At 37.0% G+C, this 26,529-nt stretch overlaps 1 protein-coding gene across 1 annotated transcript in view; it reads left to right on the top strand.

The window, feature by feature from the left end:
- Positions 1 to 26,529, top strand: part of DOK6 (docking protein 6) — a 433,588-nt gene that overhangs the window by 33,685 nt on the left and 373,374 nt on the right. The gene's annotated exons all lie outside the window — the stretch shown is intronic.

Raw genomic sequence — 26,529 nt, 5'->3', positions numbered from 1 at the left:
CCTCGTGGAGCCAGTAGAAGCAAGGCTGACAGTCAGAGTGATGTTTGAGACGTGGTTTTCAATTTTTCTATCATTCCACAAATACCTATTGATTTCTGGCTCTGATGGCATTTTTCTTGATTAATGTTTCTGCCACATGCTCTCCATGTGATCTTGGACAAGTTAATTAAACACTTTGCACTTTAAAATTCTCATGGAAAAAAATGGGGAAAATAATTCTTCTCCTTCAGACTGCGATGAGTCTCAAAAAATAAATGAAAGAAGTAACATGTGCCTTACATACAGGCTGCTCATGGAGATTTGCATGTGGCCTGTGTACCGGATTGTCCCTGGGAGATATAGACATAAGCAAATGGAAAAGGTGGCCAGGCACAGTGGCTCACGCCTGTAATCCCAGCGCTTTGGGAGGCCGAGGCGGGCGGATCACGAGGTCAGAGCATCGAGACCATCCTGGCCGACATGGTGAAACCCTGTCTCTACTAAAAATACAAAAATTAACTAGGCGTTGTGGCACACACCTGTAATCCCAGCTACTCGGGAGGCTGAGGCAGGAGAATCGCTTGAACCAGGGAGGCGGAGGTTGCAGTGAGCCAAGATCACGCCACTACACTCCAGTCTGGCAACAGAGTGAGATTCTGTCTCAAAAAAAATAAAAAGGAAAAAAAAAAGAAAGAAAGAAAATGGAAAAGGTAAAAAGGTAAGATTAGTGTAGGGAATCCTGATCCACAATGAGGTTGCAGCTGCTGTCTTAGCCTGCTCCACAGTTGACCTCTGGAACTGGGATGGACCTTGAGAGTTGTCACAGATTGAGGCCAATGAAATAGTCTTTGTGCTTGCACATTGGCCAGTCACTAGGCTCAGGTTTTCTCCCTCTCCTCTCAATATCCCAACTTTTAAGTTTATTAAGCATCCCTTTGGCCGGGCGCGGTGGCTCACGCTTGTAATCCCAGCACTTTGGGAGGCCGAGGCGGGCGGATCACAAGGTCAGGAGATCGAGACCGCGGTGAAACCCCGTCTCTACTAAAAATACAAAAAAATTAGCCGGGCTTGGTGGCGGGCGCCTGTAGTCCCAGCTACTCAGAGAGGCTGAGGCAGGAGAATGGCGTGAACCCGGGAGGCGGAGCTTGCAGTGAGCCGAGATCGCGCCACTGCACTCCAGCCTGGGTGACAGAGCGAGACTCCGTCTCAAAAAAAAAAAAAAAAAAAAAAAAAATCATCCCTTTATCACATATTTATTTAAGCTGTGTACTCTACTGGAAATGTAAATACAGATAAAATATGGGTCTTTCCATTAAGAATGCATTGAACTGGTGGGTTGATTTAGTAAACGGGCAAATGTGTGGAATCTTGTAGAGCCATAATAAAAATAGAGATAAATGCTGTGCTTCTGAGGGGAGACAGAAAGCGGCCTTTTCATTAGATTGTCGACACAAAGTGGGAAAGGATTCCTTAAACGTTTCTTAATTATGTGGATCTTGAAGTAGAACTTTGGAACAATAAAGTCAGGATGGATACTGAAGTGGTAAGAAGTTCCTGTTGCAGAATAGCATTAAATATCATTTTTCACCTTAATGGAATATATTTTTAAAATCTTTTTATTTGCTTACTTTTTTGGCCTAAAGTATTTCCAATTTATTATTGTTTTTATTTTCAAATAATCCATTTACCTGCTACAAGGAAAATACATAAATATATATTTCAGTGATATTTCCCCCTCCCTCTTTCGTTTTTATCTCTTTAAAATGTATCCAGTGTTTCTCTTGGCTCATATGTGCTTTGCTTTAGATATATAAAGATACTATTTAATATAATTTAAGATAATATCCCCTTATTCCCTGATATAAAAACTGATAAAGTTAATATACTTTTAATCCTTCTTTTCTTTCTAATTTTTGTGTACTATTTTAACTGAAGGTTTTTAATATTTATGTCCTGTTTTATAATTACAGTTCTTACACCTTAGTTCTCTATTTAAAACCTTAGTTCTATATTAAAATCTATGTGATTCATCACTGCAGCCTCTCTATTCTTGAGTTCTTTATCTTGATACATATACGAATTATCTGGATTGTTTTTTTTTTTTTTTTACTTTAAATTCTGGGATACATGTACAGAACATGCAGGTTTGTTACCAGGTATACATGTGCCATGGTGGTTTGCTGCACCCATCAACCCGTCATCTACGTTAGGTATTTCTCCTAATGCTATCCCTCCCCTAGCCCCCTAGCCCCTGACAGGCCCCAGTGTATTATGTTCCCCTCCCTGTGTCCATGGGTTCATTGTTCAACTCCCATTTATGAGTGAGAACATGCGGTGTTTGCTTTTCTGTTCCTGTTGCTGAGAATGATGGTTTCCAGCTTCATCCATGTCCCTGCAAAGGACATGAACTCATCCTTTTTTATGGCTGCAGAGTATTCCATGGTGCATATATGCACATTTTCTTTCTCCAGTCTATCACTGATGGGCATTTGGGTTGTTTCCAAGTCTTTGCTATTGTGAACAGTGCTGCAATAAACATATGTATGCATGTGTCTTTATAGTAGAATGATTTATAATACCTCGGGTATATACCCAGTAATGGAATTGCTGGGTCAAATGGTATTTCTGGTTCTAGATCCTTGAGCAATTGCCACACTGTCTTCCACAATGGTTGAACTAATTTACACTCCCACCAACAGTGTAAAAGCGTTCCTATTTCTCCACATCCTCTCCAGCATCTGTTGTTTCCTAACTTTTTAATTATCACCATTCTAACTGGTGTGAGATGGTATCTCATTGTGGTTTTGCTTTGCATTTCTCTAATGACCAGTGATGATGAGCTTTTTTTCTGTTTGTTGCCTGCATAAATGTCTTCTTTTGAGAAGTGTCTATTCATATCCTTCACCCACTTTTTGATGGGGTTGTATGTTTTTTCTTGTAAATTTTTTCAAGTTCTTTGTAGATTCTGGATATTAGCCCTTTGTCATATGGATAGATTGCAATAATTTTCTCCCATTCTGTAGGTTGCCTGTTCACTCTGATGATAGTTTCTTTTGCTGTGCAGAAGCTCTTTAGTTTAATTAGGTCCCATTTGTCAACTTTGGTTTTTGTTGTCATTGCTTTTGGTGTTACAGTCATGACATCTTTGCCCATGCCTATGTCCTGAATGGTATTGCCTAGGTTTTCTTCTAGGGTATTTATGGTTTTAGGTCTTATGTTTAAGTTTTTAATCCATTTTAAGTTAATTTTTGTATAAGATGTAAGAAAGGGGTACAGTTTCAGTCTTCTGCATATGGCTAGCCAGTTTTCCCAACACCATTTATTAAATAGGGAATCCTTTCACCATTGCTGGGTTTTTGTTTTTTTTTTGAGACGGAGTCTCGCTTTGTCGCCCAGGCTGCAGTGCAGTGGCGCAATCTCGGCTCACTGCAAGCTCCGCCTCCCAGGTTCACGCCATTCTCCTGCCTCAGCCGGGGACTGGCTGGGACTACAGGCACCCACCACCACACCCGGCTAATTTTTTTGTATTTTTAGTAGAAACGGGGTTTCACCGTGGTCTCAATCTCCTGACCTCATGATCCGCCCGCCTCGGCCTCCCAAAGTGCTGGGATTACAAGCGTGAGCCACCGCGCCTGGCCCATTGCTGGTTTTTTGTCAGGTTTTCCAAAGATCAGATGGTGTAAATGTGCAGCCTTATTTGTGAGTCCTCTGTTGTGTTCAGTTGGTCTCTGTATCTGTTTTGGTACCAGTACCAGTACCAGGCTGTTTTGGTTACTGTAGCCTTGTAGTATAGTTTGAAGTCAGGTAGTGTGATGCCTTCAGCTTTGTTCTTTTTGCTTAGGATCGTCTTGGCTATACAGGCTCTTTTTATGTTCCATACAAAATTTAAAGTAGTTTTTTCTAATTCTGTGAAGAAAGTCAATGGTAGCTTGATGGGGATAATCCAAAGGAATTATCTGGATTTTATCATATCTTGGAAATACTGTTCATTCAGGCATATCTTAAACATGTTATTGGTTCAGTTCTAGACCACCACAGTAAAGCAAATATCAAAATAAAAAGAATCAAACAAATTTGGAGGTTTTCTGGTGCATATAAAAGTCATGTTCACACTCTACTGTAGTCTATTAAGTGTCAATATCATTGTGTCTGAAAAACAATGTAATTCCTTCATTAAAAAGTAATTTAATGCTAAAAATGCCAGTGATCATCTGAGACTTCAGTGTGTAGTAATATTCTGCTGCTGAAGGGTCTTGCCTCAATGTTGATGGCTGCTGACAGATCAAGGTGGTGGTTGCTGAAAGTTGGGGTGGGTGTGGCAACTTTTAAAAACAACACAACAGTGAGTTTGCCACATCTATTGAGTCTTCCTTTCATGAAAGAGTTCTCTGTAGCAAGTGATGCTATTTGATAGCATTTTATCCATAGTAGAACTTTGCTCACAATTGGAATAAACAAAGTTTACGTAATATTATAAATCCTTTGTTGTCATGCCATGTTCGCAGCATCTTCATCATGAGTAGATTCCGTGTTAAGAAACCACTTTATTTGCTTATGCATAAAAAGGAACTTCTTATTTGTTATTTGTTAAAGTTTTATCTTGAGATTTCAGCAATTCAGTCACATCTTTAGGTTCCACTTCTAATTCTAGTTATCTTGCTATTTCTACCATGTCTGCAATTCCTTCCTCTGCTGAAGTCTTGAACTCCTTGAAGTCATCCATAAGAGTTGAAATCAACTTCTTTCGAACTCCCTGTTAATGTGGATATTTTGACCTCCTCCAGTGAATCAGAAATGTTCTTCATCTAAAATGCTGAATCCTTTCCAGAAGGTTCTCAACTTACTTTGCCCAGTTCCATCAGAGGAATCACCATTTGTGGCAGCTACAAACTTATGAAATGTATTTCTTAAATAATAAGATTTGAAAGTCTAAATGACTCCTTGACTCATGGGTGGCAGAATGGATGTTGTGTTAGCAGGCATAAAAATGACAATTATCACCAGGTATAATGGTCACGCCTATAATGCCAGCACTTTGGGAGGCCAAGGTGGGTGGATCACATGAGCCCAGGTATTCAAGACCAGCCTGGGCAACATGGTGAAACCTTGTTTCTACAAAAACTACAAAGAAATAGCTGGGTGTTGTAGCACACGCCTATAGTTCCAGCTACTCGGGAGGCTGAGGTGGGAGAATTTCTGGAGCCTGGGAGATGGAGGCTGCAGTGAGCTATGATCATACCACTGCACTCCAGCCTGGGCAAAGAGTGAGACCTGGTCTCAAAAAAACAAAACAAAAATAACAATCACCTCCTTGCACATTTCCATCAGAGCTCTTGGGTAACCAGGCATATTGTCAATGATCTGTAATATTTCAAAAGGAATCTCTTTTTCTAAGCAGTTGGTCTCAACATTAGGCTTAAAATATTCTGTAAACCATGCTGTAAACAGATATGCTGTCATCCAGGCTTTGTTTTCCTCTTTATAGCGTACTAGCAGAGTAGATTTAGCATAATCTTTAAGGGCCCTATGATTTTTGGAATGGTAAATGAGCATCGGCTGCAACTTAAAGTCACCAGTTGCATTAACCTCTAACAGGAGAGCCAGCCAATCCTTTGAAGCTTTGAAGCCAGGCATTGACTTCTCCTTTCTAGCTATGAAAGTCCTGAATGGCATCTTCTTCCAACAGAAGGCTGTTTTATCTAAATTGAAAATATGTTTTTACTACAGCCACCTTCATCAATGATCTTAGCTAGATCTTCCGGATAACTTGCTGCAGCTCCTACATCAGCACTTGCTGCTTCACCTTTCACTTTTATGTTATGGAGATGGCTTCTTTCCTCAAACCTCATGAACCAACCTATGCTAGTTTCAAACTTCTCTTCTGTAGCTTCCTCATCTCTCTCAGCCTTCATGAAATTAGAGTGAGGGCCTTGTTCTGGATTAGGCTTTGGCTTAAGGGAATGTTATGGCCGGTTTGATCTTTTATCCAGACCACTCAAACTTTCTCCATATCAGCAACCCAGGCTATTTCACTTTCTTATGATTCATATGTTCACTGTAGTAGCACTTTTCATTTCCTTCAAAAACTTTCCTTTTGCATTCTCAATTTGGATAACTGTTTGGCACAAGAGCTCTTGCTTTTGGGCTATCTCTACTTTCAGCATGCCTTCCTCACTGAGTTTATTTTTAGCTTAAGGATTTTTTAATCATTTGTAGCTTTTGATTTGATGCAAGAGATGTGCCACTATTTGTTTCACTTGAACACTTAGAGGCCATTGTAGGGGTATTCATTGGCCTAATTTCAATATTGTTGTCTCAGGGAAGCTGGAGGTCTGAGAAGAGGGAGAGAAGTGGGAAATGGCTGGTCAGTGACATCAGAACACACACAACATATTTGTCAATTAAGTTTAGCATCTTATATGGGCATGGTTTATGGTGCCAAAAACAATTACAATAGTGATATCAAAGATCATTGATCACCGATCACCATGGCAGATATAATAATAATGAAATGGTTTCAAATATTATGAGAATTACCAAAATGTGACAAAGAGACAGGAAGTGAGCACACGCTGTTGGAAAAATGGAGGTGATAGACTTGCTTAACACAGGGTTGTCACAGAATTTCAATTTGTAAAAAATGCAATATCTGCAAAGCACAATAAATTTCACTACAATGAAACAAGTTATGTCTGTAGTTGTTTTCAAGAAGGCATTCAGAGTAGCCATGAGTCTGTTCTCTGTTTTACCATATATTTGGGAATGTCGGCCTGGTGCTTTATTACTTGCAGAATAACTTGAGCTCAAGTATATTTCTTGGGTTATAGTCATTTACACTGAGACCCTTGTAGATTTTTTCCACTGTCCTCTAGCATTTACTGTGTCTGTGAACAATTTCAGTCTCTCCAGTATCTCACTTTTCTACACAAATTGCTTTTTCTTCTCTGATTTTTGTTCTTTTATACACACACAAACACACACACACACACATTTCTTTGACTATGAGATACATTGAACGTGAAACAAAAAAATAACGGTTGATTTATGTAGAACTGTGATCCTGGGAGAGAAAAACAACTTGACATTGTCTGGTTGAAGGTTTAATACAAGTACTGAGTGAGTAGGTAGTGATTTCATCAGCTTCTTGAAGTATTTCAAATCCTACTATTTGATTTTCAATAGACTAATTTAAAAAAATTAGTTGACTATTTTAAGCGTTTGAAATTACAAAGGCAGAAAGATATTAAAATTAAACTTTTCAAATTAATTCTCTATTCCCTATACCACTTAATTTCCAGTAAATTGTGTGTGTGTGTGTGTGTGTGTGTATGGTTTTGTATTCAGATTAAATCTGTCCTTACAGCCAACAACCACAAAAATACTCCTTACATGAATACCAGATGAAGTTAAAGTAACATTTTATTACAGTTTTTATCATTATACTGTTACTGTCAAAAATAGTATGAAAGTATGATAAATATTATGAGTACTTAATTTTTGAAATTCAATAATTATTTGTTTCTTTTCTGTCCATCTTTCTTACAAAGGTTGTGTATATTTTTAGCTAGGCACTTTCCTTTGAGGATCTCAATTATTTTATACTTTCTGAAATATTTTTGCAATTTAAAACATTAGGAGACTAGAGAAGATAAATTTAATACAATAAACTTTGTACATAACATCTGTTGTTACTCAACTTAATATGAATTACTTATTTTGAAGTATATTTTTTGTAAAGAAGAACTTTCAAGTCTATACTGGACCTACCTCCAATGATTCATTCAAACATGAATGGCATAAATAATTTACATTTACAAGGTATTTCTGAATTAGATAATTATGTTCTTTGAGCCCACCAGAACATGCACTGGATAATATAGCAATAAACGTAGCTGAAAATGTATTCTTCTTTTTTATAATATAAATATCAACAGCCAGGGGATGCACAGAATAACTGTTCATTCAACAGCTGTTGCATTGTGAGAAGCACAATAGGTGTTTTATGATATAAAGAGATGGCCCAGTGGTACAGGTAGAACACCGGTGTGCATAATGTTACACAGAATGTGATGAATGCCTTAAGGAGGAGACAGTAAGGCATTTTGGATATTGACAGAAAAGAAAAAATTGTTCAGGCTGGAAGGCAGGCAGAGTTCAGAAATATACTTTAAGAAAGGAGATAACATTTAAGCTGGGGATTAAAATGTGGTTACCCCAGAACATGCAGAGATAGAGGTAAGAGAACAAGGTAGTCAGAGGATTTGGATAATTCTAAATTGTGTACCAATCCTGCATAATTAATCAGTCTGTCTTTTACCTTGTGTTTTTTTAAATTCACCATAATGTTGTTTTTGACTTGCTTAATTCTCTCTTCTAAAAATAGGATCAATTTATTCATTTTATGAATATTAACAGTATTTGAAAGCATATCTTATGTTCTTTTTATTTTTAAAGATCTTCAAAGACTCTTAATATGCTTTGTGTATTAGTCCATCTCACGCTGCTATAAGGACATACCCAAGACTGAGAAATTTATAAAGGAAAGAGGTTTAATTGTCTCACAGTTCTGCATGGCTGGGGAGGCTTCAGGTAACTTACAATCATGGTGGAAGGGGAAGCAAACACATCCTTCTCCACATGGCAGCAGGAAAGAGAAATGCAGAGCAAAGGGGAAAAAGCGCCTTATAAAACCATCAGACATGGTGAGAACTCACTCACTATCGGGAAAACAGCATGGGGGAACTGCCGGCATGATCTAATCACCTCCCACGAGGCCCCTCCCCCAACATGTGGGGATTACAATTTGGATTACAATTCAAGATGAGATTTGGGTGGGGACACAGAGCCAAACCAGATTATTTTGCAAATTATTTTTCAACAATAGACATGGAATTTCTGCTTGCTACTTTATACATGTTGTTTATTGTCTTATACTATACTTATACATGTTGCTTATTGTCTTGAAGACACTTCATTGCACATCTTTCATTGTATGTCTGTGTGAATATTTTGTTAGTGTTTCTCTACCTTACTGGGAGGTGCGTAAGATTAGGAATCATTTATTCCTCACTGCATACTAATAGCACAAAGCAGACCCTTAGCAGATGCTCAATAAATGTTTGTTTAATTTCTTTACAAATAATGGAGGGAAACGAATGTTGCTTCACACTCATTTTATCTAAAATAATGAAGATCACTCATTTTTTTTCATTTGGTATACCAAAGATACAAATACGCCTATTTACCTTACAACAAATGCATCAGTAGACTCAGAGCTTGAATTAATTTCTTTCAGAGTAAAAAGTTACATTTACATAGGATCTATAGATTTCTGAACATGATGTTCCAGGTTGTTAATTTGAAAATAGCTCTGTGTGAGTACAACGATTTTAGTGTTTGAATATGACATTTGACTACCTGATGAAGACATAGCTCCTCTCTCAGCAAAAAACTAGAGGCAGATTCAAGAGAACTTGCGAGAACACCAGAGCACAGTGGTCACGTGTGTGGAGCAAGACCATCTCAGGTTGAAACCCAGCTCCAGCACTTCTGGCAATGTGACCTCAGCAAATTTATCTTCTCTTTGTTCTGCAGTTTTCTGTTCTGCAAAGTGCTACTAGGTGATGATTCAATGAGTTAAATCATGTAAATAACTTACATGGGAAAACCTGAACCCATATCTTTTTCTTGTAGCCTGTAAGAGAGTAGCAAACTGTCATCTTTGTTCTGTTTGTTTCCAAATTCTGTTTTCTGATATGATTGTGCTTGAGACAGTCTAAACTCCTTAGCGTGACTTCAAGACCATTCAGGAGCCGTTTCTTACTTGTATCTCCAGCATTTTCCTGTGTTACTTTCTATCCCTTGTACTAAATGCTCTTTCCACAAGGAATTACATGCCCTTGACTCTGGCTTGTTTGAAGGAGTTGCTGATAGTAGTATTTAGACATAGACCTATAGTATTCTCGCTCCTGAATTTTGTTAGGATAGATCCTCAGATACCACCTCCTGTAGTCATCATAGTCCTCGGGTTCAGAGTGGAGGTCAAGTCTGTGTGCTCCCTTCACCTGCTGTGTACACTCTATACTTGTACTTACCCCATTCCATAAATATAAACATATGTACACACACATAATTATATATATACACACAATACACATATACATACATTAATACATATACAGATATATGCATGTGTGTATATATATGTATATGCATGTACATTATATATAATTTGTCTCTACTTTTAAAGCAATCAGGGAAGGTTATAAGACAGGATATTAAAATATGTAAGTTTTAAGATGGCTTTAAATGACTTCAAGGAAATGGCTGAGCTCATGGAGGATCAAGTGCAGTAGGCAGTTTAGAATGTTTAAAACCCTTTGATGTTTTGGAGAGCACGGCACTCATCATTGCAGCCTAGGCTGGTTCACTTGCAATGTAGCTAAAGAAACTATTGTAGCATTGTCTCATGGTGGCTGAATATTTGAAGAGAACTACAGAAAAGTTGTGGATGTATAACTCCAGGAACTCATTGCCTTAGTGACTGCACAAAAAGGGCACCATATGGAGTTGATTCAATTTGTGGTGGTTCTCCAAGAATGCATTTCCCGGCCGGGCGCGGTGGCTCAAGCCTGTAATCCCAGCACTTTGGGAGGCCGAGGCGGGCGGATCACGAGGTCAGGAGATCGAGACCATCCTGGCTAACACAGTGAAACCCCGTCTCTACTAAAAATACAAAAAATTAGCCGGGTGTGTTGGCGGGCGCCTGTAGTCCCAGCTACTCGGGAGGCTGAGGCAGGAGAATGGCGTGAACCCGGGAGGCGGAGCTTGCAGTGAGCCGAGATCGCGCCACTGCACTCCAGCCTGGGGCACAGAGCAAGACTCCGTCTCAAAAAAAAAAAAGAATGCATTTCCCAACCACCAAATCCCACACATGAGCTATGCCTGTTTTGTAAATGTTCCTCTGAGGTTTACTTGGATGAAAACTTTAGTGGGAAGAATTTGCCGTCTTTATTGCTGTCTCCTTAGTGCCGAATACCATATTGATTTTTATTTTTATTTTTAATTTATATAAGTTATTATTGAGGCAAAGTTAACATAATATAAAATCAACCTTTTTTTTTTTGAGACAGAGTCTTGCTCTGTCCCCCAGGCTGGAGTACAATGGCACGATCTCAGCTCAGTGCAACCTCCGCCTCCTGGATTCAAGAAATTCTCCTGCCTCAGCCTCCCAAGTAGCTCTTGAAATTGAGAAATATGAGTCCTCCAAGTTTGCTTTAATTTATTTTTTACTATTATGGCTACTTACAATTCCATATGAATTTTGGATCAGGTTTTCCCTTTTTAATGGAAATTACATTGATTCTGTAGATCACTTGTGGCAGTGGGGTGTTGTCATCTAAACACTATGAAGTCTTTGAGTTGAACATATAATGCCTTTCTATTTATTTCTGCCTGCTTTAATTTATTTTGGCAACGTTTTTTAGTTTCAGTATACAAGTCTTGCATATTCTTGGTTAAGTGTATTGCTAAGTATTATATTCTTTTTGATCCATTATTTTCTTATTTCATTTTCATATTATTAATTGCTACTGCATGGAAATGCAACTGATTTTTTGTGTGTTGATCTTGTATTCTGCCACTTTGATAAATTTGCTTTTTAGTTTAATAGATTTGTGTGTATGTGTGTGCGTTTTTAAAGATTACCGATGTATATTATTAGGTTTACCTATAGATATAACCAGTTTGAGTACCATTGATTTATTTTTTCTTGACCAGTACTACTAGTACAACATTGAATAGTCCTGGCTAAAGTGTTTATCCTTATCTTGTTCCTAGTCTTAGAGGGAAGGTTTTCAGTCTTTCACTGTTTTGTATAACGCTAGTTATGAACTTTTCATAAATGCCTTTTATCAGGTTGAGGAAATTCCCTTCTCTTCTCAGATTATTAAGTGTTCTTATCATGAAACGGTTTATTTGTGACTTTGTCAGATGCTTTTTTTTTGGCATTAATCGAGGTCATCATATAGATTTTTTTCCTTCAGTCTATTGTGGCATATTACTTTAATTGACTTTAATATGTTGACCCACTCTTTCATTTCTAAAATAAATCTCACTTGGTTATTGTGTATATATTTTTTTTAAATATGCTGCTAGATACAGCTTAGTAGTATTTTTTGGAGAATATCGAAAATCTGTTTTCTTGGCCAGGCATAGTGGCTCATGTCTGTAATCCCAGTGCTCTGAGAGGCTGACATGGGAGGATCACTTGAGCCGAGTAGTCCAAGGTTACAGTGAGCTATGACTGCGTCACTGCACTCTAGCCTTGGTGACACAGCAAGGTCATGTCTCTTAGGAAATGTTTTTGGTAATATCTTTTCTATTCCTTATTTATATAAGATCTGTAGTAATGTCTCTACTTTCATTCCTGATTTTAGTAATTTGAGTCCTCTCTTTTTCTCGTGGTCTATCTGAAAGTTTGTTGATATTATTTATATTTCTTTCTTTTTTTATTTCCTATTTATTTATTTATTATACTTTAAGTTCTAGGGTACATGTGCACATCCTGCAGGTTTGTTACGTATGTATACATGTGCCATGTTGGTGTGCTGCACTCATTAACTCGTCATTTACCTTAGGTATATCTCCTAATGCTACCCCTCCCCACTCCCCCCACCCCACAACAGGCCCCGGTGTGTGATATTCCCCTTCCTGTGTCCATGTGTTCTCATTGTTCAATTCCCACCTATGAATGAGAACATGCGGTGTTTGGTATTTTGTCCCTGCGATAGTTTGCTGAGAATGATGGTTTCCAGATTCATCCATGTCCCTACAAAGAACATGAACTCATCCTTTTTTATGGCTGCATAGTATTCCATGGTGTATATGTGCCACATTTTCTTAATCCAGTCTATCATTGATGGACATTTGGGTTGGCTCCAAGTCTTTGCTATTGTGAATAGTGCCACAATAAACATACGTGTGCATGTGTCTTTATAGCAGCATGATTTATAATCCTTTGGGTATATACCCAGTAATGAGATGGCTGGGTCAAATGGTATTTCTAGTTCTAGATCCTTAAGAAATCGCCACACTGTCTTCCACAATGGTTGAACTGGTTTACAGTCCCACCAACAGTGTAAAAGTGTTCCTGTTTCTCCACATCCTCTCCAGCACCTGTTGTGTCCTGACTTTTTAATGATCACCATTCTAACTGGTGTGAGATGGTATCTCATTGTGGTTTTGATTTGCATTTCTCTGATGGCCAGTGATGATGAGCATTTTTGCATGTGTCTGTTGGCTGCATAAATGTCTTCTTTTGAAAAGTGTCTGTTCATATCCTTCACCCACTTTTTGATGGGGTTGTATGTTTTTTTCTTGTAAATTTGTTTAAGTTCTTTGTAGATTCTGGATATTAGCCGTTTGTCAGATGGGTAGATTGCAAAAATTTTCTCCTATTCTGTAGGTTGCCTGTTCACTCTGATGGTAGTTTCTTTTGCTGTGCAGAAGCTCTTTAGTTTAATTAGATCCCATTTGTCAATTTTGGCTTTTGTTGCCATTGCTTTTGGTGTTTTAGACATGAAGTCCTTGCCCATGCCTATGTCCTGAATGGTATTGCCTAGGTTTTCTTCTAGGGTTTTTATGGTTTTAGGTCTAATGTTTAAGTCTTTAATCCATCTTGAATTAATTTTTGTATAAGATGTAAGGAAGGGATCCAGTTTCAGCTTTCTACATATGGCTAGCCAGTTTTCCCAGTACCATTTATTAAATAGGGAATCCTTTCCCCATTTCTTGTTTTTGTCAGGTTTGTCAAAGAACAGATGGTTGTAGATGTGTGGTATTATTTCTGAGGGCTCTGTTCTGTTCTGTTGGTCTATATCTCTGTTGTGGTACCAGTACCATGCTGTTTGGGTTACTGTAGCCTTGTAGTGTAGTTTGAAGTCAGGTAGTGAGATGCCTCCAGCTTTGTTCTTTTGGCTTAGGATTGTCTTGGCAATGTGGCTTCAAAGAGCCAACTTTAGGTTTTGTTGATTCTCTCTATTCTTTATTTCATTCATCTCCACTGTAATCTTCATAAGTTTCTTTCTTCTATATTCCTTCAGTGCTCAGCCAGGCCATTTACAGCCCTGCCTTAGCTTTCACCTCCTATTTTCATGGAGTCAGAAGGTGAGCCAGTGATGAAAGCTGAGGTTATTTTCTGCTTTTATCAGAGTATGTGTATGGCCCTGGGCACATAATTAGTCTTCTTGATATTCTGGTGTAAACAGATCTTTTAAAAGTCAGCATATCTCTTTTCCTAACCTCTTCTTCCCTGGAGTTTTGTTATACTGCTTGTTATATTCCTGATCTCAGGCTTCCAGTGACCTTTAAATACTTTTGGCAAATGTTATCCCAGCCCCGAGAGTGTACTGGTTCAGACAAATTAACTGTAGCCCTCATGCTAGTCATTCAGGGAGCTTTGAAAGACAGGTCAAAACACAGCCACAATTCTTTGATAATACCAATTGCATTGCTCATTTTGGCACTAGCAGCCTGAACAAGGAATGTGGTCTGCTGCTGTCTTCATCGCCATCACTCATCTGGAAAGTGGGAGATGGTAGGCAGACAGCTTAAAATGCCACAGTGATTTCTTACACTGATGCAGCAAATTCTTTCTTCATTAAACTTTCACCAGATTGTTTTAAGTGTTTAACTAGATTTTAGAATTCTGAAAAAGTTGACTCTGAGACTTTTTGCTGGCGTTGTAGTTGCTTTTGTGCAAGGAGGATTGGGCTGGCATTTCTTACTCTGCCATTTGGGTGATGCCATCCCAAATTGATTTTTTTTATTTTTATTTTTAGTTTTATTTTTGAGACAGAGTTTCACTCTTGTTGCCCAGGCTGGAGTCCAATGGCGCATTCTCAGCTCACTGCAACCTCTGCGTCTCAGGTTCAAATGATTCTCCTGCCTCAGCCTTCTGAGTAGCTGAGATTACAGGTGTGCGCCATCATGCCCGGCTAATGTTTTTGTATTTTTAGTAGAGATGGGGTTTTACCATGTTGGTCAGGCTGGTCTCAAACTCCTAACCTCAGGTGATCCACCTGCCTCAGCCTCCCAAAATGCTGGGATTACAGGTGTGAACCACTGTGCCCAGCCCCGAATTGATTTTTAATGGTTAATTATACCATGCTTGGTCCTTAATGAGAGATTGTTAATTTTTGGAGCATTGAATAATAAGAAATATTGTTATATTTTTAAATAAATGTTAGTTCCAATAAAAATGACATATTTAGTATGCATTCTACCAATACTAAGTGCCATGTATAGATTTGAAAAATATGGCAATTTTCTATTTCAAATGTGGCAACATATTTCAATTGCCACATTTTTCAGAAGTAGAATATATCAAAATGCATATTATATAGAGAGCCGCCAAATAACTTGTCACCCAAATCTGGATACTTTGAAAGTACAAAGAAGAGCTGAAAAGACAGGAAACTAGGGTTAAGGTATAACCAGGACTGTATTAGACTAATTTGTACATAGGTTCATTCTAGAGATCTTTCGCTCTCTTTAGTAATTGATAATCCTGACTTCTGGTCTAGTTAGTTGTGGTCTTTAATTACTAGTTTTTGTAATTCTTGTATATTTATGCAAAGAGTTTATTGCTAAAAAGTTGGGTGCAAGATAAGTCTACTTTTGATATAATACATATATGAACAGTAGTTCCCATTATCACTTAAGAATAATTAATTTTATGGCAGATACAACATGAGAAACTTTCGCTTCAGTGTTGTAGAAATGTGATCTAATATGCAGAATTGAGGAATTAAGAGCTTTTCTCTTAGTTATAAACTTGACATAAATCTGTAAATAAGACCAAAGAAAGAAAATAGCTAGATAAGAAGTTAATATCTTAATAGCATACATTATCAAAATACCTTAGCATTTGAAGTAAGGAATTTTTCATTAACTACTAATTTAATGGGTACCTAGATTGAGTCCATGTCTTTGCTATCATGAATAGTGCTGCTGTGAACATACGAGTACATGTGTCTTTATGGTAGAATGATTTATATTCTTTGGGTATATACCCATGAATGGGATTGCTGGGTCAAATGGTAGCTCCGTTTTAAGTTCTTTGAGAAATCTCCAAACTGCTTTCCACAGTGGCTGAACTAATTGTCTTTCCCATGAAACCTTTCCCTCAAACCTTTATTGGGTCTTAAATAATATATAACCATGTATGAAAATAGCTGTGGAACATTTTCAACTTTCTTTAGAATTCGCCTTTAGGTACTTTTGCTGAATAGCTATAGCAAAAAAAAAAAAAAGAAAAGCCAAGCTGAAATTCATTAACGTGTAAAGGCACAGAACGTCATGAAAGAAAGAATAGTAACTAGTAGGTATGCTTCTAGCAGTAATTGTAGTGCCACACAGGATTGCAGAATAACACTGAAAGGCATTCTTGCAAGGTCAAAAGCCACTTGACCTACTTTATTTTTTAAGTCTGAAGAAAGCTTTTGATACACGGAGAGTCTGTAAGTTTATTTTGCATGTGTGTGTTTGTTTTTAACACATAAAGTGAACATTGACTCAACTATTTTTAACAGAAATATATGTGAATAATTCATTCTGTAAAATACCTCATTTTTTTGTTTCTCTGTCTTTCTCTCTGATATTACATGTGGCATATGCATTGGAATTGTGTGGATTCACAATTGTATATTGGGAGATATTTTATCCATGTATCAGTTTGTTTTTACATAGTGATGGGAAGTAAGATACATAGAGGCTTAGGATTTTAACTGATGGCAGATGAGAAGAATCTAACATTTTAGGGGTAAATGCCACAGCATAAAATGTAAAATATTGGCAGTCCTTCTCCTTCAGTAAAATTACCTACAGCTGTATTGGCAAATAGCTTGTCATTTATATTCAAAAAGCTAAATGATGGGCAATTTGGACTCATTTATCTTTTTAAAATCCATACAAATAATGACAACATTAATCTTATTTCCCCCCAAAAAGTATAAACTAGTTTGAAATGCCAATTCTCTAAAAAGACTTACACTGACTATAGTGTATCCAAATTAAAAAATCATAATTTAAAAGAGGGATTAAAGACTTCAAATTTGTTTGAAATATACATGATATGAGATTACAAATCTGTTTCTGCCATATAAAAATAAACATTTAGCATTCACCCATTGTAGTCAAGAACCATATCTACTACCTCAAAACACCCCTCTTTTTTCATGATATCAAAACATCATTTTTATCCTAGGAATTATGTCAAAAATTAAGCCTTTTTTTCTAAATTTCAAGTTCTATTTTTTATACAAGGGGTACCTGGGCAGATTTGTTACATGAGTATATTGCATCCCGGTAGTGAGCATAGTACCCAATAGATAATTTTTCAACCCATGCCTCACTCCCTTTCCCCTCTAGTAGTCTGCAGTGTCTGTTGTTTCCATATTTATGTTCATATGTGGTCAATGTTTAGCTCCTACTTATAAGTGAGAACTTGTGGTATTTGGCTTCCTGTGCCTCCATTAATTCTCTTAGGATAATGGCCTCCAGTTGCATCCACGTTGCTGCAAAGGACATGATTTCATTCTTTTTTATGGCTATGCGGTATTCCATGGTGTGTATGTATCATATTTTCTTTATCCACCTTACTGCTGATGGATACCTAGATTGAGTCCATGTCTTTGCTATCATGAATAGTGCTGCTGTGAACATACGAGTACATGTGTCTTTATGGTAGAATGATTTATATTCTTTTGGGTATATACCCATGAATGGGATTGCTGGATAAAATGGTAGCTCCGTTTTAAGTTCTTTGAGAAATCTCCAAACTGCTTTCCACAGTGGCAGAACTAATTTTCTTTCCCATGAAAAGTGTATAAGTGTTCCCTTTTCTTTGAAGTCTTGCCAGTATCCGTTGTTTTTTGACTTCTTGATAATAGCCATTCTGACTGGTGTGAAATGATATCTCACTGTGGTTTTGATTTGCATTTCTCTGATGATTAATGATGATGAGCATTTTTCATGTCTGTTGGCCACTCATATGTCTTGTTTTGAGAAGTGTCTGTTCATGTCCTTTGCCCATTTTTAACGGGGTTATTTGATTTTTGCTTGTTGATTTGTTTAAGTTCCTTACGGATTCTGGATATTAGACCTTTGTTGGATGCATAGTATGTGAATAATTTTCTCCCATTCTGTAGGTTTTCTGTTTACTATGTTGATAGTTTCTTTCACTGTGTGAATGTTCTTTATTTTAATTAGGTCCTACTTACCAATTTTTGGTTTTCTTGCAATTGCTTTTGGGGACTTAGCCAAAAATTCTTTGCCAAGCCCAACATTAAGAAGGCTATTTGCTATGTTTTCTTCTAGGATTTTTAGACATTCAGATGCTACATTTAAATCTCTAACTTATTTTGAGTTAATTTTTGTATATTGTGAAAGATAAGGTTCTAGTTTCATTCTTCTGCATATGGCTAGCCAGTTATCCCAGCACAATTAATTGAATAGAGAGTCCTTTCTCCATTGCTTGTTTTTGTTGGCCTTGCTATAGCTGTGCAGCTTTATTTCTGAGTTTTCTATTACGGTCCACTGGTCGATGTGTCTGTTTTTGTACCAGTGGTATGCTGTTTTGGTTACTGTAGTCCTATAGTATAGTTTGAAGTCAGGTGATGTGATGCCTCAAGTCTGGTTCTTTTTTGCTTAGGGTTGCTTTGCCTATTTGGGCTCTCTTTTCATTCATTATGCATTTTAGAATAGTTTATTCCTAATTCTGTGAAGAAAGTCATTGGTAGTTTGATAGGAATAGTGTTGAATCTGTAAATTTATTTGGATAGTATGGCCATTTTAATGATATTGATTCTTTCAGTCCATGAGCATGGAATGTTTTTCAATTTGTTTGTGTCATCTCAGATTTATTTGAACAGCATTTGGTAGGTCTCCAACAGCACATCAAAAAGTTAATTCACATGCCAGGCATGGTGGCTCACACCTGTAATTTCAGCACTTTTGGAGGCCAGGGCAGGTAGATCACCTGAGGTCAGGAGTTTGAGACCAGCCTGGCCAACATGGTGAAAGCTGTCTCTACTAAAAATACAAGAATTTGCTGGGCATGGTGGCGCATGCCTGTAATCCCAGCTACTTGGGAGGCTGAGGCAGAAGAATCGCTTGAACCCATAAGGCAGAAGTTACAGCAAGCCAAGATCATGCCATTGCACTCCAGCCTGGGCAACGAGAGCAAACCTCCATGTTACAAAAAAAAAAAAAAAAAAAACTTTTTCACCACAATCAAGTAGGCTTTATTCCTGGGATGCAAGGCTGGTTCAACATATGCAAATCAACAAATGTGATTCACCACATAAAAAGAATTAAAAGCAAAAACATATATCATCGCAACAGACACAGAAAAAGCATTTGATAAAATCCAGCATCCTTTCATGATAATAGTCCTCGAAAGACTAGGCATCAAATGAACATACCTCAAAATAATAACAGCCTTGTATGACAAACCCAAAGCCAATATCATACTGAATGGGTAAAAGCTAGAAGTATTCTCTTCGAGGATACAAAGTAAGGTGCCCACTCTCGCCACTCCTACTCAACATAGTACTGGAAGTCCTAGCCAGAGCAGTCAGGCAAGGGAAAGGAATAAAAGGAATCCAAATATGGAATGAAGTCAAACTATTTATTTCTCTTCCCTATCAATATCTGCACTTAGAAAACCCTAAAGATTCTGTCAAAATGCTACTAAATCTGATAAGCAATTTTAGCAAAGTTTCAGGATACAAAATCAGTGTACAAAAATCAGTAGCATTTCTATACACCAATAATGCCCAGACTGAGAATCAAATCAAGAACACAATCCCACTTACAGCAGCCAAAAAGAAATGAAATACTGGCTGGAAGCTATGGCTCATGCCTGTAATCCCAGCACTTTGGGTGGCCAGGGAGGGTGGATAACCTGAGGTCAGGAGTTCAAGAACAGCTTGTCCAACATGGTGAAACCCAGTCTTTACTAAAAATACAAAAAAATTAGCTGAGTGTGGTGGCAGGTGCCTGCAATCCCAGCTACCTGGGAGGCTGAGGCAGGAGAAGTGCTTGAACCTGGCAGATGGAGGTTGCAGTGAGCTGAGATCATGCCACTGCACTCCTGCCTGGGTGACAGAGCGAGACTCCCCCCCACAACCCCCCAGAAAAAAAGAAGGAAGGAAGGAAGGATGGATGAAGGAAGGAAGGAAGGAGAAATACTTAGAAATACCTAACCAAGGAGGTGAGAAATCTCAAAAAAGTATTGTGTGTGTGTGTGTGTGTGTGTGTGAAGGTGCCATGTAATGTATTGTATTCCAAACTCAATAAATTAAATTTTAGTAACCCCTAAAATTAGCCTTTTATGCTTTCTAGGGCTCATACATTTCTGTTAATATTATGTGCTTGTTTCTTATTTAAAATCTATTCTCCAAGTTTTTCTGGCCCTATTTGTTGGTCCTCATGTTATGGAGTTGATAACATCAGTAATAATTATCGACCAATCTTTATCAAGTTTTTAAACTGTGTCAGTGTTCTTGGCATTTAAATTTTAAAATAATTCAATGTTCACTTGTTATTACAATTGAGGAATATCACATTTTAAAGCAAGAGCAAATCCCAATCAGCATTGTTTCCAGGACTTGTGCTCAGAACGATGAAACTCACTGTCATGGTCATTGTTGTAGAAAGTACTGCCTTCTGTTTCTGTATTTATATTCACCATCACTAAGCTTTCGTCACTGTACTCAGAACTTTACTATTTTTAGCACAATAAATAATATTTCATAATTCTCACTTAAGGAAAAACTCAAAAGAAATGTGAAAGCAATATATTGGTTACATTTGGTGCTTGTCTTGAATATGCAGAGTTTATAAAAAAATACACATTTCAGATGATATTTGCTAAATAACACAACCCAATTTTGGTGTTATATGTGTGGGTAAAAGTTGTTGGAGAAACTACCTTCTTACTATGTTATTTGTGTTTAAATATTACTTTTCCTATTTCCTTAATAGCATTTAGGAACTCTTTTACAAAATTTAATTCATAACCAGTTTATCTCATTAGTCCTTTTAATACTTAAATTGTTTCAAATGTAGCCAATGAGAGCTTATTTAAGCTGACTTCTGGGCCCTTTTGCCATTTCCTTGTCAGTTTTTAAGCACTTCTGTACTTTCTGGCACAATATATAAGGGATATAAGGGAGAGGAGAAAATTCCTCATTACTAAGGAATGACAAGTGAAAATGCAAAATGATTGATATAAATAAAAAGACATATTTTTCACAATTACTAAAGCAGTCATTGAATCACTCAAACGTCATCAGTCATTGGGTGAAAAACAGAAAACAGGATATTCACAACTTAAGTAATAAAACTTATCACCAATGATAGGCCAGATGTAATTATTGTACACTGACGTGATGCAATAACAAGGAGATATATATGTTAATACATTAATCATATATCAATAAAATATTATACATATATTGAGGTATATTAATATCAATAAGTTTTACGCAGGTGTAGCAAAATAGTCAGTTTATGCTTTATATAAAACTGTTAGATGAACTCGATGTATTCGTACATGAATATATTAATGTTTCTATATCTATATAACATCCCAAAACAGTAATTAAATAGTAAGTCATGCATACCCTTCATGAACACTGAAGAAAATTGTTGATATCTGGCAAACTCATTGGTATGATAAATTTATATAATCACTTATGTGTTTTATTATTTTGCAACTAAACCACTGAATCTACTACTTTTCAACTCATAAAGCCGTGTTAAAATGGTGGCTTCTTGCCTTATGATTGTATTGCCCTCTTTCATTTTTCATAAGCGTCATTTAAAAGCCCACCTCTGCCTTTCCTGCAGTCTCATCTCAACTTAGATCATGCCCACTTTTTAACTGTCAGAGCAGCAACACTTTCTGCTTCATACTTGGTCTTTTGAACCTGTCTTGTTTCTCTGTGTGTGTGTGTGTGCACGTGCAAAATAATATAGTACTATGTTTGAGGAGAGCACAGAAAAGCCTTAAACTGAGTTACATTTCCCAAAGTGCCTTTCCCATAGCCTTGCTCTTAGGCAGTTCTGAATATTTGTGGAATGGCACTGACATCTTTGTCATTATTATTAGTTATTTTTAATAGTAGTAGTGGTATTGTAAAGCAAGCACATTCTTTTTTGGTTCTGATGAACACATATACTTCAGAAACACACACACATTGTCTCTCTCTCAGAAACACACTCACAAATTTATAAATGTATTTTATTAGAAGCACTTGCAATCTTATCTGGAACTCAGAAATGCTTCCCAGAATTACTTTTATGTTTTATGAGTTTATTTTTGCTTATTTTAAAGCCTCTTCTATTTCCTTTAGTTTCTGACCTGCCGTATTCCTCATCACTCAAAGCAAATCACCTCACCTCCCACTCCACCATGAGAACAGCTGGCGGGGGCTCCTCAGTTCCTGATAAACGCCTGGCAGTCTTACTGGCATCTATTAAATAAACTCCCCTTTATTCATCTCATCCGATTACAGTGGAGCACAGATCCCTATTTGGTCTAAATTCCTCCCAGCTTTTCTCTGAATCATAACCCCTCTTGGGGACCCTATTTAATCTATTAATGTTTTGCTTTCCTCCAATCTTTATATTATTTATTTCACCCCACTTTTATTCCGGCTGTTATAAACATCTTTGCAAAACCCTCTTTAAACCTAAAATTAAAAGCATTTTTGATCTCATATCCCCCTCCAGTCATAGTCCTATTGTTGTTTGCTAAGAAAATTTTTGAAATGACTTCATATGTCCCTGTGTATGTGTACATGTGTCTTAAGAATTTGAAATAGAAATGGAGGTGCAGTTCATCATCTTCTTTGATCCTCTCTGACCATCTTGTGGATTAAGTCATCTTGTAAAACTCCAGTTTGTCTTGTCTCTTAAAACTTCCCACACAGCTCAAAAGCCTTAATCTTTGTTGTGGCCTATAGGATCTTTCTTGGTGCTTACGCCTGTTCTTCCTTTTGTCCAGACTACTTTCCTTTGCATTTTCAAAAGGAAGACAAATTCCCTTGAAATTTCTCATCCTCTTGTCTGGTTAGTTGCTAATAATTTTTCAAGTATATAGGGTATCTCTTTTTGGATATCTTCCTTGAAATTCCAAAATGTGTTACATTTCCCCATGTGCTTTCATGCCATTGATTAGATCATACAATAATTGTCTATTTATTTGTCTGTATTTCCCTCTATCATAAGGTTTATGAAACCAAGCGCCCTGTGTATTTTTTTAACCATGTGCTTTCAAAATCTTGTAGGAGGCCTGTCAGATGGAAGCTATTCACTAACCACTGACTAAATGAAATCTTAGCTATTGGCCTTCTTGCACAGGCTATTAAGTGTAGTATATTTCTGTGTGTATGTGTGTGTCTGTGTGTATGTGTCTTCAAACTATTCCTTGTGCTATGAAGGTTAAGAATATTTACAAAAGTATCCTCAGACATCAGCTTTTCATGAATATTTTGATTACATTATTGCTTCTTTCAATTTTGGTATTAAAAATTCTAAATGTCATGGGTATTTAAAGGCATATTTATTCAGCACATTGTTGTAAATGATAGAAAGCCCCTTTCCTGTTTGTGCTAGATTTTGGTCTTTATTTTTATTAAAAGCTTCAGTGAATTGCTTTGGCTTTAAAAAATGTTTTTATACAGCATTCATGTACGGTATTAACTGATTAATCCTTCTGCTAGAAGATTATGAAACTCTCAAATCTGAACAGAATTCAACAAATCCAGATTAAGCATTTAAGCATTGGAAAGGTAGCTTCTCTTGGGAGCTTGGGCAATTATTTTAAACTCTGTACCCAAGTAACTCAAGCCATTAAGAAATGTCCTGCCTTTTAAATTCTTTGAGCCCAAAGAGATGACTGACAACTTTGCCTGCTTTTCATTACCCTTCATCAGATCAGCCTGTATTAACAGACTAAAAGGAAATTGGAATGTAGTCTATGGCTAAGCATTTTGAAATATATTCAGTGACTGTCTTAGTCCATTTGGATGGCTGTAACAAAATCACATCAATTGGGTTGCTTATGTACAACAGAAATGTGTTTCTCATGGTGCTGGAGGCTGGGATGTACAAGACTGGTGTCTAGTGAGGGCCTGCTTCCCGGTTCATAGATGGCACCTTAGCTGTGTCCTCGCCATGGTGGAAGGGATGAGGGGTCTCTCTCAGGCCTCTCCTATAAGGGCACCAAGCCTAATCATGAAGGTTCTGCCCTCTGTACCTAATAACCTCCCCAGGGCCTCTCCTCTCCCCAGCATCACCGTGGCGATCAGGATTTCCACACATCAAATCTTGGGAGAACACCAAAATTCTACCATAGCAGTTTCTCCCTCTCCCTTCAGAGGGAGCCCTTGGGAGTGCTCGTCAGCAGCCCTTGGCATTTGGAGATGAACAGCAACATCTGTTATATTGCTGTTTACTGTTGGCTTCTCCTGCTCCCTCTTCCATATCACCTCCCCTTAGGAATGTTTTCTTTTATGTAAAACACTAGTTTTGCCATTAAACTAACTGAAACATTAAGCTAACTCATTTCTGAGTAAGACACTCGAGAGAGAACTCCACAGAGCACTTCGAGTTCTATTGGCTACAAGACTGTGTCACTGACTTTTGTTGTGTGTATGTGTGTGCATATGTGTATCTGCATGTAAATATGTGTGCATGTGTGGGTGTCTATGTGTGTGTGTGTGTCTGTATGTGTATGTATATGCATATGTATGTAAATGCATGTTTGTATGTGTGTGTCTCTGTGCATGTGTGTCTGTGCAAATGTGTGTGTGCATGTGTGTCCCTGTGTGTGTGTGTTAATCTCAATTGCGTCCTATTATTTAGATTTTATGGCACTATGTCTGTTTGTCAGGCTAATGCTTAGCATTCCATTGACACCAAATAAAGTTAAACTGTAATCACTGTAATTACTGCTACTTTTATTTGAAAATGATATTTACTATTGACTTTTGTCAATATTTTGTTACTTAAATTGCTCCCTCCTGTGTTTCCAGCATTCTGAACTCTGGATCTGACAGAATAAAGATCTGGACCGTCTAAAGATTTGGTAGTTTTTAAAGTGCACAGTTTATCCTGGGCTTTAAACATAATTGTAGCACACTTAATGAGTATAATCACCTAACAGCATGAGTGTTGTTTTCATAGACATGTCTGCGTAATGATAGACTCACTTCTAAGAAGAAATCATCTAATCAATGTGAATTCCAGTTATTTGTCACATACCCTGATGTGGGATTGACACTCTGATGTGAGATTTTCTAAAAACCTTTCTTGGCAAAAGCTTGTCTCGGGAGATTGTAAACAATGGAGTGGGTATGTTTGTTTTTCTGTTTAAATTTCAGTTATTAGGGACCACTTTCCTCTTCTCTAGGTAGTGGCCTATTCCCAATGTTCTTTGTATCTTCAGCTTCAGATATACTGAAAATTTGGTGACAGCAGTTTGATATTTATTTAATTGGACTTTATATTAGATTTTGAGAAGAGGAAGCTATACACAATGGCATTTTTATTTCACTATCTTCAGTCTAGGACAGAGTTGTTCAGTGAAGATTTTTGCCCTGCAAAATTAATAAGGGAAAATAATCTATAAAATATTGTGTTGACATCATCTATAAAGTTCTGTAGCTAAAACACTGTGGATATTCTGTATTTTTCAATAAAATGTTTGCAATTTGCACTAATTGTGAAGAAAGTCTTAATTGTGAACAATGTAAACTACAGAATGTATTTAAAGATCTAGAATATTATTACATAAAATTAATCAGGGCACTTCAAATTAGTCTAGGAAAGTATTGTCAGTTGAAATGCTTGGAGGAGCTGTTTCCGAGAACAACGATAAAGACAAAACCTCTATTTTAAAATTTCAGATCACACTTTTCAAAGTAAATGCTCTTTAAATGTAATCCAGATTAACTTTTATTTAAAATTATTTATCTCTCCTTGTAGCATCTTTACATATTGTAATTGGTTATTTAGTACTAATAAACAAAAGAAGTTAGACCTTCATTCAATTTAGTTCCATATTCTTCACACCTAAAGTTTGTTTAACCCAATAATAGGGGGAAAGATTGTACCTACATACACAACTGGAAGTCAGTTCACTAATTTTCTTGTATGGCATGTTTGATTTCTATCCATAATTGAAGGAGCTTTAGTTTTCTTAGAATATAAAATAATGGAAATCAGATACGGATAAACTTGCATTTTCATTTACATAAGAAGATATTGAATTCTTTTTGTACTTATGTGATAGAACTATATAAAATAAAATTTCTAATAAAATTATTCTATTGTCTTAAATTTTTAAAGGTATACTTGATACCTTAGACATTTATAGTTGATAAATAAAAATTATATATGGTGTATGGCATGATGCTTTATACGTTGTGAAATAGTTAAATTAAGCTTACTAAACTATCACCCGACATACTTATCATT

Source organism: Nomascus leucogenys, chromosome 4 (genome assembly GCF_006542625.1).
Source record: "Nomascus leucogenys isolate Asia chromosome 4, Asia_NLE_v1, whole genome shotgun sequence".
NCBI classification, from domain to species: Eukaryota; Metazoa; Chordata; class Mammalia; order Primates; family Hylobatidae; genus Nomascus; species Nomascus leucogenys.
The sequence above is the reverse complement of the archived record's forward strand: the minus strand, read 5'-3'. Positions and strand labels throughout refer to the sequence as shown.